The sequence below is a fragment of the Pinus tabuliformis genome, chromosome 5_2 (assembly GCF_031772625.1).
Source record: "Pinus tabuliformis cultivar Carrire ecotype Pingquan chromosome 5_2, CPIR1, whole genome shotgun sequence".
NCBI lineage: Eukaryota > Viridiplantae > Streptophyta > Pinopsida > Pinales > Pinaceae > Pinus > Pinus tabuliformis.
In genome coordinates this window covers 794,697,824-794,709,974 of record NC_142306.1, presented here as the reverse complement: position 1 = coordinate 794,709,974, position 12,151 = coordinate 794,697,824, and positions in this window count along the sequence as shown.

The window sequence follows — 12,151 nt, the reverse complement described above, 5'->3', positions numbered from 1 at the left end:
GTAGGGCTATCTACCAGGTTAAGCGTGGTTTGATGTTACCCTAGACCTGCCTTCCTTAAGCCTGAGGTAGATTTAGGCCCTAACACAGTGGCGACTCCACTGGGGATGAAAATTTTGTTTGTTCGTTAATGTTCTTTGCTTTATAAACTACAGACGGAGCCTGAAGTTAGCCAGGTAGCCTTCGAACTGCTCTTGCTCTGCAAGTGCATAAGTAGATGAATGTTGCTTCAGTCAATCTCTGGTTTAGTTTTATAAACTGAACATCTGACTTGCAAATTGCCCCAATACATTACATAATTCTAGACTTTTGGATGATGAGTTTAGAATTTAGTAGGCTGATGAGATTGTAATGTCAATTTTATTTTTGGGAATAATTGAACACACTGGCTTCTAGACGATACACTAGAGCCAATCCTGATCCTGATCTTCCTCCCGTGTATGAAAACCCAAATCTCATTCCAAGAATTTTTTGCCAAGAAAGTTCTGTGATTCTTGTGTTTAGATCTCATTCATGCCTGATTGCTTTTGAATATCTTGAAGATCTTCCATTTGATGAACATTTTGATCTATCGTTGTTTGAACTAAGTCTGAAAGTGCAATTGGTGCTACTGTTCTAAATCCAGATTTTGTGCAATATCTTGAAACTGAAAGAGCAAATAGATCAATTGATGCTTACATTCTAAATCTTCAAAATTCAATTGTGGCTACCAATATTCCTGAATTCTTAGAATCTGCATTTGCTACTCTTGGTTCATTTGCTGTGGTGTCTGGTTCAGAAATTCCTACTAAGCCTCCTTTTATTCCCAGCATTCTCGTGCAGCCCACCATATCTTATCAGAGATCTACAGTCTCCTCTCCCCCATCAACCCCTTCAACACCTCAAACATCAAATATTTCTTCATCCCCTTCGACACCTCATACACCCGTCACATCGACTGCTATCATTGTTCCCACTCCTCCTACATCCCCAAGGCCAGTTTTAAATCCACCTCGAGCAATGGCTGCCAGATATGCACCTCTCGTTTTTCCACAGAACTTGGATGCTATGCCTACTGATTACCAAAGTAAAATCCCATTGTTTGATGCTTCCCAAGGTGTCACAACACAGCAGCATGTTGATAGGATGAGTGATTTCTTTGATCTCCACGAGATAGATGAAGAGAATGTGACTATGAGATTATTTGTGCAAACTTTTGGAGGCGAAGTGCAAAAGTGGTTCAAAGCATTGCCTGCTGGAACTATCAATACATTGGTGGCTCTTCAAAGACAATTTTTGGATCGTTGGGAGGTAAAGAAAAATCCACTCCAAATCCTTTCCAAATATGAAAACATAAAGAGGAATGTTGGTGAAAGTGTCCAGGATTACTGTGTTAGATTCAATACTGTTTATAATGCCATTCCAGCTGATATCAAGCCACCAATGGGGCTGGCTTTGATCAAATTTCCCAATGGCTTTGATCCCGACATGGCATATCAATTGAGAGAAAGAGACCTGGCTACATTGGAGGACATGCAGAAAATCGCAGTGAGTGTTGAAGCAAATCTGCTAGCTAAGAGAGCTAGGACAAAGATCGAGAAGAAGGTGACCATAAAGGAAGAAGCTTCTTCCTTAGATCATTTGCTTTGTAAGCTTGATAAGATGTTCGATAGATTCACCATTGTAGATAAGCCCGATACACACGTCAGAAATCCAAATTTTCATGGTCAAAAACAACCACAGTTTAGAATCAAGCAACAGAAGCAAAGAGCTCAAGATCCAACAGCTCAACAACAAGTCAAAACACCATTACAGCATAACTATGTCCATGGCACTGAATCAAAGGATGATGAGACTCCAATAGGAGAGGAGAATCACTTTTTTACACAAGATGGTTTTCCAATTTATATCCCCGAAGATGAAGAGTATTTAGAAAGCCCAGCTGTACAAAAAGATGAAGATTTTATATTGGCAAATGAAACAGTCCTATGAGAGGAATTAGATGAATATCAGAGGGGATACATGAATGCATTAATAGCACAGCAAAGACAGTACTCACTTAGAAGTAGGGATGTATCGATCAATCCAATTCAGACGCAGAAGGAAGCAACACCGCCAAAGAATGATTCTCCAAATGTGCAGAAAAAGGAAAGGAGCTAGCAGATCCTACTTCCAACAAAGTACAATCAGCAAATGAAAAGTCAAATCAGCCAAGTGCAACAAAGGAGAAGACTGAAAAGAAGGATGCTCCAGTCAAAGAGGTAGAGAAAACTACAGCCTTTAGCTTAGAAAATGAGATTGCTAAGTTAAAAGTGTCAATACCTTTGACTGAATTAATGAAGAATAGCAGCTATAAAGGTCAAGTGGCAAAGATTTTGAATGTAGATCCTTTGTCTGATATGGTTAATGTGGAAGATGACCAACCCGAGCTTATCTTTGGTCTGGCATTAGAAGGCCAATCTGAGGATAGTGATGTGGTCCTTTTTTACATCAGCCTTAGATTGCATGATTATGTTTTGCACAATGCCATGTTCGATTCAGGAGCCTCTCACAACCTGATGCCAAAGGCAATTATGGAAAATTGGGTTTGGACATCACTCATAAGTACCATGATCTTTATTCCTTTGATTCGGGTAGGGTCAGATGTATTGGTCTTATTAAAGATTTGGTTGTGACTTTGGATCAGATTCCAGCGAAAAATGTTCTTATGGATGTAGTTGTGGCCGACATTCCCCCTAGATTTGGCATGCTTTTATCTAGGTCATGGGGTGTAAAACTCAAAGGGACATTGCAATTAGATTTCTCCTATGCCACTATTCCCATCTTTGGTCAGTTGAGAAAATTATACAGGGAGAAAAAGATGAAGGATATGATCACGAGCAAGGAGAAACCTTTGAATCATCCAATTAATTATGTACATACAGATTTAGAATCTTTTGTTCTTTATTTTGATTGTGGTTTCAATGATGTAAATAGTCAATTAATTGAAGTTGAAGATATACCGGAGATAACAGAAAATTTCAGAGTTGTACTTGATTAAGAGAGACAAAGGCTTGAAAGTACCGCTGAACAATCAACATCCCACCAATAGTAAGAAATTGATGGACAATAGCCAAAGGTAGAAGAGCGGGCAGAATTCTAGCACTTGGAGGAAGAAGCCAGTTTGTGGAGTATGGACTTTGATGGAGCAGTAGGTAAGGAAGGTGCCAGAATTGGTATTTGGATACGCAACCCTATTTTCCTACCAAATAAAGTCCTGAGTAATGTAAGAGTTTGTTCGTATAAGTTGGCTTTTGATTGTTCCAATAATGAAGCCGAATATGAGGCATTAATTGCAGGCTTGAAAATCCTTAAGAAGTTGAATGCAAAGAGAATTTCAATTTATGGCGACTCCGAATTAGTAATCAAACAAGTCAAGGGTGAATACCAAGCTAAACATCCTTGAATGAGGGCCTACCGTAATGCGGTTTTAGATATTTTGAGGTTGTTTCCAGATTTTACCTTGACATGTGTTCCTCGTGCACAAAATGTTATTGCAGATTCCCTTGCTACAGCAGCAAGTAACTTGAAGATTCCGATGAATTCAAACAATAAGTTTGAAATTCATGTGAAACATCGCCCAACTATCCCTGATAATCTAAGATATTGGCAAGTGTTTCAGGATGACAAAGAGATTGAAGAATTTCTGCAAAATGAAGGCAAATATCAAGACACTTCTATAGATGGCGAGCAAGATGATGGTGAACTAGACATGGAAGTAAATCAGATGGAAGTTTTGCAGCTGAAGGACAATGTCATCCCTAAAGGCCTTATACCTTTAGAGGAATTATTTGACCAAGATGATGTAGCCCGGAAGCCAAGTTTAATGCCGACTGAAAAGGGAGTTGAAGATGTGAATATTGGAACAGCAAAAAATCCAAAGATGGTGAAGTTGTCAAAGGCATTGCCTCCTCAAGTAAAGGCAAAATACATTAGTTTATTGTCTTCATTTACTGATGTATTTGCATGGGACTATTCAGATTTGAAGGAGTACAATAAAAGTATAATTCAGCACATCATTCCAATCAAGCCAAACCAGAAGCCATTTCACCAAAAGTTAAGAAGGATAAATCCAAAGTTGCTGCCATCAATAGAGAAAGAGGTGAATCGATTATACAAGGCTGGTATAATCGTTCCAATAAGATTTTCAGAATGGATTTCCAATTTGGTGCCCGTGCGGAAGACAGGTGAGATTAGATTATGCATTGATTTCAGAAATCTGAATAAGGTGTCTTTGAAAGATAATTATCCGTTGCCAAAAATGGACCACATACTCCAAAGAGTAGTTGGGGTATCTCGTATGTCGCTGCTCGATGGGTATTTTGGCTACAACCAAATTTTGGTCCATGAGGATGACAGGGACAAAACAACATTCACCACTTTGTGGGGGACTTTCCATTATGCCAAGATGCCATTCGGTTTAAAGAATGCTGGTAAAACTTTTCAGCGGGCTATGGATATCGCCTTTGGAAATGAGAAATATGTATTTTTAGTAGTGTATCTTGATGATTTGACAGTTTTTTCCAATTCAAATGAGGAGCATCTTTACCATCTGAAGATTGTTTTTCAGCGGTGTAGAAAGTATGGCATATCTCTTAATTCCAAAACGAGCTTGTTTGCCATGGATGAAGGGAAGCTTCTCGATCACATCATATCCAAGGAGGGCATCTACATCGATCCTGCTCGAGTGGAAGCCATTCAGAAAATTGATTTTCCTCGTAGTAAAAAGGAGATCCAAGCATTCAACGGTAAGATGAACTTCTTACGTCATTTTGTGCCAAATCTAGCTGAACATTTGAGGGAAATTACAAACATGTTGAAGAAAGATAGTGTGGTAAAATGGACCGAAGAAGCCATAAAGTCTTTCAATTTGGTAAAGTTGGCTCTTTCTTCAACTCCGATTTTAATCAGCCTAGATTATTCCCAAGATTTCATTTTATTTTCATTCGCTTCAGAGCATACTATGGCAACAGTCCTAATGCAGAAAAGAGACCAGCTTGAGAAGCCAATTGCCTTTTTCAACAGGACAATAAGAGATGCAGCCTTAAAGTATAACATTATTGAAAAGCAAGCTCTTGCCTTGGTGAAAGCTTTGAAAGATTTCCGGGTATATATTTTGCACTCTCATATTCTTGCTTATGTCCCTAACGCAACCATAAAATATGTTTTGGTACAAACAAATCTGGAAGGGAGGCGAGGTAAATGGATCGCAACTTTGTTAGAATATGACTTGGAGATAAAGCCAACAAAGCTCATCAAGGGGCAGGGTCTAGCAAAACTGATGGCAGAGTCTAATTTGCATGCCTTGGACATAAACTTGATTGTTGCTATGTCCAAAGAAGATGAAGACAACTCACTCGTTCAGGTATCTGAAATTTTTCTCCATTCTCCTTAGTATTCAGATATTGTATATGTGCTCCAACATCTTTTACCGCCACCATGGATGGCTAGAAATAAAAGTATAACTCTGAAATTAAGGGCTGCTAAATTTAGTATTATGAATAATGCATTGTATTGGAAAGATCCCGGAGGTATGTTGCTAAATTGTTTGGTTGAGGAGGAAGCAAAACAGGTCATGGATGATTTTCACAAGGGAGATTGTGGAGGTCACCTATTTTGGAAGATGACGGCAAATAAAATTTTGAAAGCAGGGTACTATTGGCCTACCCTCTTTGCTGATGTTTATAAAATTGTTATGAGTTGTCACGAATGCCAAATTTTTCAGGGAAGGAGAAAATTACAGCCACTACCTCTCAAGCTAGTTGAAGTAAGTGCTTTGTTTCAGCAGTGGGGCCTAGATTTTATTGGAGAGATTCATCCTACATCTTCAACTCAACACAAGTGGATCTTAATAGCAATGGATTATTTTACAAAATGGATTGAGGCAATCCCCACTCGGCAGGCCACAGATGCGGTAATAATTCAGTTTCTCGAAAATAATATTTTGTCACGTTTTGGTTGTCCTAACAAGCTGATTACAGATAATGCAACAGCTTTCAAATCCAAAAAGATGATTGATTTTTGTAACAAATATCAAATTACCTTGGGACATTCTACTGCATACTATCCGCAAGGTAACGGATTGGTTGAATATTAAAATAAAACATTGGTTAACATCGTCAAAAAGCTGCTAGAAGCAAACAAAAAGAGCTGGCACAAGAAATTCGTTAATGCACTATGGGTGGATAGAGTAAGTCAGAAGAAATCAATTGGTATGTCTCCATTCGAAATAGTATATGGTATTGACATGGTGTTCCCGACATCTCTTGCAATCCCGATTGTAAAAATTCTGCAGGAAGCTGGTAGCGAGGAGGATCATTTTTAGCGAAGAATAAACCAAATGATCCATTTACAGCAAACGAGAGAGGAGTTTTTTCAAAATACCTTCAGGCTGCAAGAGAGAATCAAGAAAATCTATGATCAAAAGGCAAAGGCAGATAAGTTTCAGATTGAAGACATAGTGCTAAAGTGGGATGCTAGAAACGAGGACAAAGGCAAGCACAGAAAGTTCGAGAATCTGTGGAAGGGACCATATAGAATTGCTACATATCGAGGTCAAAATGATTTTCTCCTCAAAGAAATGAACGGGGAAGATTGTCCAGGAGGGCCGGTCAATGGTCGGCTGCTGAAACAGTATTATCTTTGAGAAGTTTTCTGCTGTCATAATTTGTCACTGTACATACCATTTTATTTCCTTCATTGCAAAGTGTGTACTATCGTCATTCATTCAGTTTGGGGCCCAAAGTGAAGGCTATAAAACTAAAGGTCTGATGTCAGTTTTTGGTTACTTAGTGTGGGTTGTTTGAGTCAGTTTGAAATCAGTTTTCAGTCTTGTAATTGAGTCAGTTTTGAGTCAAGATATTGGTTTTAGTTTGTTGAAGTTATTGACTCCATTTAGCCCAATGGAAGAGGCACTATCTGCTTTCCAGAGATCTGTAGTTCTTGGCACCTCCTAGGAGCTACCATCCCCATTGGAGCCAATGTTAGTGTCGATATCTTCATCCCTCCATCAGTGATCAAATTCTCTTTTTGCATGCATTTTAGGTGTCCCATCCGATCAGTTGCATTCCATTAGGTCATGGATCAACTGATGGTAGTGGTTCATTATCAAATTTCCCTCATGGTCTTTACCTGTTGGCCTATTTTCACAAGTTCAGGTCATTTACAAGCATCTTTTGTCATTACATTTGCAAAATCCATTTTTAGGGTTTTAGGTCTCATTAGGTCTAGGGTTTGCCACCATAGTCTTGTAAAAGCTCAATAACAGTCAGCAGGCACATGAGGAGGTCTAATAAGGTCTCAAGATCAAAATTTCAATGATGATATACTCAATAAGTGATTTTTTTCCTCAAAACCCTGTTTTGAGGTAAAACAGAGTTTTTATTTTCTATGTATAAAATTTTTATGTAATTTTAATTTTTCTATATGTAATAAGTTCAGAGCTGCTGCCTTTGGTCACCTTGCCAACTCCAGCCACTGCAAGCAAAAACACAAGCATCAATGCATCAATTTGTCAAATGATTAAGAAAAGTCAATTTCAATGGAAAAACAGAGTTCAAAACCAAAAGTGACTTTAACATTAGAAAAGTGGGTTTGAGATGAGTGAAAAATTAAATTCATTCATATTTAAAGTGAAAAAGGTCCTCTTTGTCATTTCATTGTGAAAATTTACTCTTAGAGAACAAAAATCACGATTTGGGAGTCAAAGAGGCAAAAACCCTGTTTTTCAAGGCAACTTGCCCTGGGGTTGTGCATCAGAGGTAGTGCGCTATGCATCAGGCAGGCGTTGTGCATCAGAGGCAGAACTGTAGTGTAATTTTGAATTGGCGCTGTGCATCAGGAGGGCGCTGCGCATTGGGCCCAGTGCACTGCGCACCAGTCCAGTTTGGTCTAAATCATCCCAGATCGTGGCATAACCCTCAAATTTGCTACATTTGCCCTCTACAAGTAAGTAATCATCCTCCTAAGGTTAAATTTGAGGTCATATTGGTGTTTTTCATAAATCTTGCATGTGAAAAATTAAACCCTAGTTTCTCTTCATTATTTGCCATTCAATTGTGCAATTTTCATCCCTTCTTCACAAAAACATCATCAAACCCCTTTTCACTCTTTATTTACCCTAATACACTCCATTTATCCCATTTTCCCATATCCCACTCCCCTAAAGCAATTATTTCCCTCACCAAACCCTAAATCCCTCACTAAACCCTAATTTCCCAAAATCATTCTCTTCACTCCCCAACTTCATTTCCTAAGAGTAAAATCTATTCATACTCATCACCATTGTCCTCTTTCATCACCATTTTTCATCATACCTTTATCTCATCATTTTCCTAAGACAATTACTATGGCAAGAAACAGTGATTCAAGCTATGAGGAAGAAACACAAAGTGACAGTTCAGGAGACAGAAATGTACAGCCTAGGAGACCTCACAAGGGTGGGAAGATAATCAGAGAGGAGCCTATTAGCATTGTTGAACTTCTTGCTTGCCCTCTTGCCACCACTTGTTTCAGATACCAATCTTGCTTTGAGTTTTGTGAGCTAGTTGAGAGGGTTAAGTATCATCATGAATTGGCTAGACAATTTGTCATCAACATGGAGGACAATATGGTACCACATGAAAGAAAAACTGAAGAGGCTCACATTCATGTGTTTATAACTTATGAAAAGGGGACAAGAAGACTTTTTGCAGCTGCCAAAGGAGTAATATCTCCACCAGGGGTGGAAGGGGTCTCGTTCTCTTCACCGAACAATAGGCAAATGTTATCTTCACCTGGGGTGAAAGGGGCTTTACCTTCTTCTTCAGAATAGCAGCTACAGGACAGAGGAAAGAAACGATTGCATGATGAAGGACCTTCTGAAAGCCAAGATAGGGATTTCATTTTGATTGAGGAAGAGGACACTGATTTGGGCTCCCAAAGCTCAAGACTCAAGGATGAGATCATCAAGGAGAAAGAAGCTGAGATCCAAAGCCTATCACTTGAACTTGAGAGGGCTAAATGGATCATTAATTACCTTGAGCAATAGAACAAGCAATTGGAGGACAAACAAACAATCATGGAGCTGCAAACCATCAGGGAAAACCGACAAATGGCAAAAAGAAGGAAAATCAAGCTGACTTCACTAGAGTAAGAAATAGAGGCTGACCGAGAATCATGGTTGGAAAGAGTGAATTTCCACCTTGAGAAGCTTCTTGACAAGGCTAATAAGGAGAATAACATGTTGCGACACATGGCCTATCACTATTTGGCCCAGAACAAAATTTGTAAGACGAGAATAAGAAGCCTAAAAGCCAAGCGAGGGAGAGCATTAAAGGCCAAAAAGGAGCAAGATAAACTTAGAATCTTGGCTGAAGCTTCCTTGGCACAAAAAAGTAGCTGATAATCTTTCCTCTTGCCAATTTTGAAGAATTTTGGAGAAATTTTTGTCATTTCCAAATTTTTAATTGCAATACACAGGAATTTTCCTCTTATGCGCAGCGCCAGTGGCGCTACGCATTGAGATGGTAAGGAATTTTGAGGAATGGATTACATTTTTGGATTCCTCATGAAAAAATATGAAAACCCATAAAATTTTATGAATTTTGGAGGAGATTTGGGTCACCTAAAGGGCAAAAAACACCTCAAAAATGCCCTCTCTGCCACTTTTTGGACCCACAAGAAGCAGACTTGGGAGAACTAATTTGTGGAAGGGAAAATGGACACAAAATTAAAAAATTCCACTTTTCCTAGAAAGTAGATAGACAGACCTTTCCAACAAGCCATCTTGAAGCAAATTTGGTGTAGGGGAAGGCCTTCAAAATCAGCTTGGAAAAGGCACTGCGCATCAGGCACAATTTTGTCAATTTTTCTCAAAACTCAAAATTTTCACCTAGTTTTCTATTAGTTTGACTTTTTCTTTCTCATGGTCAAATTCATGATGTAAATAGATGTACTTTGATTTAAAAATGATGAAAAATGACTTAAGGAGGTAGATACATCAGTTATAGGTGGTTTTGAACTGAATGAATCAGTTTCCATAGTTTTAGAGGCAAGTTGTTCCACTGCCTATTTTTTAGTTCCTAGTTTAGATCTTGTTGAAACAGCTCCTAGACTCATGGATTCGACCCCTAATGGCTAGTATGCCTATATATTGTACTTTCTTAGTCATTTGTCAAGGTTGGACTCTTGTGGATGCATTGAGCTACTTTGTACATCACTTCTGCAGTTTGGCAAGGAAATAAACCAGGGTTTTGCAGCATTTTGTGGGATTCTTGTGGTAATGTGAATTAGAATTGTGCTCTTCTCTGTAATTCAGTTGATTTATGTTTATGTGTGCCATCATCTCTCTCTTTTTGCATAACTAAATGAATCAAGTTTGAAAGGTGGAATTCATTGGTATTTCAATGCTCTACTTTAGGGTTTATTTAGTTCTACATGTTTTCTACTGTTTGAAGAGGACTCATGACACTTGCATGCCCTCTCCAACTCCTCACCAATCTTTAGACTCACCATTACATTCATTTCAAAGTTATAAAACACTTGCCTACCTCGCCCCATAGAAACTTCTGCAAATCTGTGTTCATTTCCCAGACCCAAAGCTGTCTTCCCCATCTGATCCAGCAACCCAACCATTAAATTCAATCAAACTCCTCTGAGCAAACCTACCTAGCCTAAAATTACTATTCATATCAGTCATCTCAAGCCTTCCTTGATATATTTTCATTGAGATTGACAAGGAGAGAACCCTCTCCCGACCTGGTAGGGCTAGCTACCAGGTTAAGCAAGGTTTGATGTTACCCTAGACCTACCTTCCTTCATCCTGAGGTAGATTTAGGCCCTAAAAACTACTACTAACTGTACAAATTTCATTTTCACTAGTTGGGCCAAGAAGGAGCTCCAACTGTGTGTCAATTGGTACTGGATATCGTTGAGCAAGATAACACCCTAGATCAGTTTTAAGAAAGAAATTCCCAAAGATAATATCTTCGAAGGCCATTGGCTCATTTTTTCCTTCTAAGGGAGTTACCATGTGTTTCATGTACAACTCTAAGTTCACCTAAATCTGATTGTTTCTTCCCTTGTATGGAAGCCACAAATGTGACCAGTTCGTCGCAAAATACCCCTGTAACTTACTAAAGCAGTCTTCGCTCAACAATACACCGTATGCTTCTGGAATGTCCACAATTACTATGTTTATACATTGGTGAACTCGTTGGTCAATTGATAAGCGTATTAACACATTTTTGAGCTCACCAATCACATGGACAAGAGTATTGTCTAGTTGAATGATCCAAGCATCTATTTTATCCCATTTTGCATTGATTTTCTTTGCTACTAGGAATTATGTTTACAGACGCACCGGAATCAACTAAGCAATTGTGCACATTATAATTAAAAATTCTACATGCTAATAGAAATGGAGAGCAGAGTGTGTTTGCATCTAACATTAAAGCATTAAGTACATATTCGAGAGAACCAGAGGATGTACTAGATCCCTTTTGTGAAGAAGCACTGTTACTTGAGGTGGATTGTTCGAGTACACGGGTAAGTAGTCCCCGATGGCTCATGATCTTACTTAGTTCAAAAAGTGAGATATTCGCGCAAGCTTTCTTCATATCTTCAACTGTGTTATAATCCAATGCGGGAGACATTGCCAAAGTGTTTGGCAGAGTTGGATTATCCACTACTTCCGGAGTGATGGAGTTACTCTTACTTCTTGTCTAAGTACTTTACGTTGTAACTACATTTCCAGACTTGCTCTGGGTGTTCTGTGTTGAGTTGACGGGCGGACTGGTCTTCCTTAGCAAATGCTCTTTCAATTTTTTCTTTGTCAACTCTTGCTCGGTGGCCAACCCTTAGCTTCTCAAATTATACTAGTTGTTCTACTTCTAGGTCGGGCCATCACTCAATAGCTTCTTTTCGTCAATGCTCTTTTTAGCTATGAGTACACAACTGAATGTGTTCACTGCATTCCCCATGCTTGGAGTTTCTTCAATCGTAACAGTTTCTTCATTTTCTTGCGCAGACTTGGTCTGCTCATCAGAAAGTACTATCTCAGTAAAATGCATAGTAAGAGCGTTCATGTTATGGTTCCATTGTGGGCATGTAATTTATTAATGATATCGTTGATGAAATTAACAATATTGGTTGTTA